The sequence below is a fragment of the Elephantulus edwardii genome, unplaced genomic scaffold (assembly GCF_000299155.1).
Source record: "Elephantulus edwardii isolate Elephantulus edwardi_28Jun2011 unplaced genomic scaffold, EleEdw1.0 scaffold03157, whole genome shotgun sequence".
In the NCBI taxonomy this organism is placed as follows: domain Eukaryota; kingdom Metazoa; phylum Chordata; class Mammalia; order Macroscelidea; family Macroscelididae; genus Elephantulus; species Elephantulus edwardii.
In genome coordinates, this window is record NW_006402907.1 from 1 (window position 1) to 4,364 (window position 4,364).

The 4,364-nt window shown below is 37.4% G+C and overlaps 1 pseudogene; it reads right to left on the reverse strand.

Annotated features, from left to right (window-relative positions):
- Positions 1 to 1,322: 1,322 nt before the first annotated feature.
- On the reverse strand, positions 1,323 to 2,394 carry LOC102857413 (annotated as a pseudogene).
- Positions 2,395 to 4,364: the final 1,970 nt, after the last annotated feature.

Consider the following 4,364-nt stretch of genomic DNA (forward strand, 5'->3'; position numbering starts at 1 on the left):
CCACAACTCATCTGGCCTTCGCTCATTAGTGTTCAAGGCCTCAAACCTGTTCCTGAGATGGTTCTGAAATTCAGGTGGGATAGACTCAAAAGTCATATTTTGGTTGCCTTGGATTTGGTTTAATTTTCCTCAGCTTCAGCTTGAATTTACATATGAGTAGTTGGTGGACTGTTGTGTTTACATTTGAAAAACTCCCTCTGGCTGTTCTTTGGAGAATAGAGGAAGCTGGGACTATCCTGAAGGAGATAAATTGACATGGAAACTTTAACAATGGGCTTGAACATAACAGCATCATTGAGGATGTCACAGAATAGAACAAGGTTCTGATCTGTTGTTTATAGTGTTGTTAATGTCATTGAGTTTTATTTGACTTGATGGCACCTAATAGCTTGAGAAGAAAAGTTGGTAAACGTGGACTGTATTGGGAAGCAGGACAGTTGACAGGTTTTACATGCTTTAGTCATGTTACATACCTCAAGTGAGTATAATAAAGGAAAGGTGAAATATGTGCCTTTTCATTCTGTAAGCTTGTACCTGAGTAGAGAGAGGGCTGTCTGAGGCAGGGGAAGACACTGATTTCTTAGAAATTCCAGCTTGAATATTACTCTGGTGTGCTAAAACAGTAGACATTTTAAAAAATTGTTGAATAGGTACTAAAATGTGGAACTCTACTTACTTTCGTTAGGTTAATTCAGATCCATAGCAACCATCCATTAGGTTTTTGGGACAGAAAGTCTTTATGGGAGGAGACTGTTCATATTTCTCCTTTGAAGCCACTGGTACTTCAGATCCCCCGAAGTACATAAATAGCCTTCTGTTGATCATTGGAACACTATAAACTCTGCCACCAGAGCCCCTATAAGCCATGGAAAGTGATTCTAAAAAAATCAGAATTTGTACCCGGAGTCTAGTATTAGAAGTAAGCATGAACTTAGCAACGATTTTCTGAGGTCTCAGTGCTCAGAAATCTTTAGGGGGAAAGAGCATACTTTTTTTTCCCCAAAGTATCCAAATAATTTATTTTAAACTCTTTAAAAAGTTGAATACGACTCTAGCTTGTCATATTTTTAAAAGTATCCATGTTTCAGAAAAGATTAAGGTAACTAAAATGTTATATCAAGTTCTGATAACAATTTTTAGACTGAGAAATGTCTTTACCAGAATAAAACAAAATTATTATGATAAAAATTACTATAGGAACAGTAGGAATTTAGAAGAATAGAAATGCCTGCAATTCATACACAGTGAAGTATGTCCCAGGTTCGTACTTTTGTACTCAAATCAGGAATAACTGAGCAGATCTCACTGGGCTGGTTCTGCAGCTAGATGACCGGAAACTTAAGACTATAAATACTGGATCCTTTTTCTCAATTAGCAGTGAGGTTACAGATACTCAGAAGAAAGCTTCACAAGATCATAAACCCTGTCAAAAAAGGTCTTAATTTTCTTAGGAATGATGTAAAAATTAAGGCAGAGGAATATGATAATAATCCACTTCTGTGCACATCTTAACAATTTCTCAGAAACTTTTAAATATTATTCATATTTCTGATACTCATAAATCATCATTAATGCTAGGCAGGTTTTATTCTTCCAATTAGGTGTTTTCTCCCATGATAGCAAAGGATGCCAAGAAAAGTTTACTTTTGCAAAGAGTATTTATGTATTGCAAGAGCAATGAAAAGTTTTTAAAACAATCTTACTTTTCTGATTTAGCTTTAGAAAGTACATTAGATGTTTCTTTCCAGAACCTGTCCTTTACAAAGAAGACAAATTTCTGAAGTCCATCCTTGAACTCTTCTGGGATTCCTGTTGACTGAGTTGAAAGAACTGTTTGTTCATTTTGCTCATATTCTTGGAAGAAGACAAAGTGGGTGTTGACTGTCCAGATGTAGGTGTTCTGAAAATCAATGCCAGACTCTTCCCAGTGGAACCAAACCTCTCATGGTTTGGGTTTGCAGAACTTGGAGTCTTTCTCTGGGGTGTCTTCAGGGAAGATTGAGGAGTACTAGGATTGCTTGTCGATGATAGAACGCGTCTGCTTTTACCATGATGTTTAACTGTCCTTTGCACGTTTTACAAGTAACCAATAATACACTATTGGAGTCTCTGTACTTTTCCCATGAGTTTTACTTCTTTAAAAGTGAGTGTATAACCTTTTGCTTCTCAGTTAAGAAGTCTCTATTTAGGGTGTCATTTTGAGCTTGGGTTTGAGAAGCAGTCTGTAGAATTAGCCAACACCAGCAACTGGAAACAGTGGGACATGTTTCTTCAAAAGTGCTCATAGTATAGGAGATAGTGGGCCTGGCTCCGGCATGCCGCAGCCTCCAGGTAATAACTTTTGCCTCATTGTCATCAGTGGAACTCAGGGTATACTTTGCAAAAGAATCTCCACTTAAAAAAAGCAAAACAAAACACAACAAAAAACCAAAACAGTGAAAGCTAAGGTATAATATGAAAATATTTCCCTGTGGTTTTTTAATATCCCCCTATCAACAACCATATCTGATCTGAGAATCACCCTTAGAATAAAACTAAACAAAAACAAAATGTTGCTCTTCAGGTGATTCTGACACATAGTGACCTGGTAGGACAGAGTAGAACTGCCTGCATAGGGTTTCCAAGGCTGTGAATGTTTATGGATGCATACCATGACCAGTCAGTCCTAACTACTTAACTAGCATGCTGCCAGGGCTCCAAGAGTCTCCTTGTTAATAGCAATTATAATTACTAGGAGTTGAAAGACATGAGTTCTGAACTGAAGCCTACAATAGCCATATATTGTTGTTGTTACGTGCCATCAAATTGGCAGTGACTCATAGCGACCTTATATGTACAACAGGCCAAAACCGTGCACTATCCAGTGCCAATCTTATTGTCTCTGACACACCTACCCCCAATAACCCAGTTACTGAATCAGTCCATTTCATTCGAGGGTCTTCCTCTCCTGCACTGTCCCTCCCAAACATGACGTCCCTCTCCAAGGACAGGTCCCTCCTTGCAGCATGTCCAAAGTATGTCAAACAAAGCTTCAGAATCTTTGCTTCCAAGGAACAGCCTGGTTTAACCCTCTCCAGAGCAAAGCTGTTCGTTCTCTTAGCAGTCCTTGGTATATTCAATACTCTTATCCAACACCATAGTTCAAAGACATCAAGTCTCCTTCTATCATCCCTAGTCATTGTCCAGCTCTCTAATGCCTAGTAAGTGATTGCAAAGACCATCATAACCTTTGAGCTTCATTTGCCTTATTTGTAAAATACTTGGCCTTAATATGCCTCGTAAAACTATTAAGAAATCAAGTAAGATATGGATGTCAAAGTACTAAAAAAACTGTAAAGTATTGAATACTGGTGATGAGAGAGTGATTATATAGCCTAAAGTACTTAATACTAAAGAACTTTGAAAGTTTTTTAGAGAAGACCGGGAGAATGTGAGTAGAATACAAGGTGCATTTATACTGGTAATGTTGAGCTTACGGTTTCTAGAAGATTATAGTACTCGTACAGCCCTGTTTTAAGTGGCTGTATTATTTTTCCCAAAGCATCTTGTAAAACCAAGAATCCTTGATAACTTTAAAGGTTAAAAGATGATCTAATGTACAATTGGTAACTTAAATTTGGTATCTTACTTGGGAATTAAAACTTGTCCCTAGTCATAATACCAAAATAAAACTATGGTTAAGATTTTTATTTCCATGAGGCATTAATGGCTTGGTGGTAGAATTCTTGGCTGCTTTGTGAGAGACCTTGGCTTGATTCTTGGGCATTGTATCTCATACATAGCTCCCACATATCTTTCAGTAGGGTCTTGAATATTACTGCGGTGCTGAATGGATTTTTGTGGAACTTGTGGAACTTCTTTACTAGAAAGAAATAATCTAGAAAGAAAGGCCTGATGATCTTTTGAAAACCAGATGAATGGAACCCTGTGGACCACAACAGTCTGATACACTGCTGATCTGATCATGGAGATGGCACAGAACCAGGCAGCATTTTGTTCTATAGTGTGGAGTAACTTTGAGTAAGTGATAGGACACAACCCAATAGCAACAAATTGTATTTTTTTTTCCTTTTACTTCAAATGTTTCTCTTTATTTATAGGCTTTGTGTTGTGAAGTGGAAGATTTTGAGTAGTGGATGGGTTAGGAGGTGTGTCTTTTCCTTTACTAAGTGAAAGGTATCTTGCTAGCAGCAGAAAGGAGTTCCTAAAGAAAGACATACTTGGAAAAGTAGAGAATGGGAGAAAAATAAGATCCTTGAGATAGATTGACACAGTAACTACAACAGTGGGCTGGAGGATAGCCAGTTCTGAGGGTGGTGCAATTTTTTTTATTATTAATAAATTTTATTAGTTTTAATGAACAT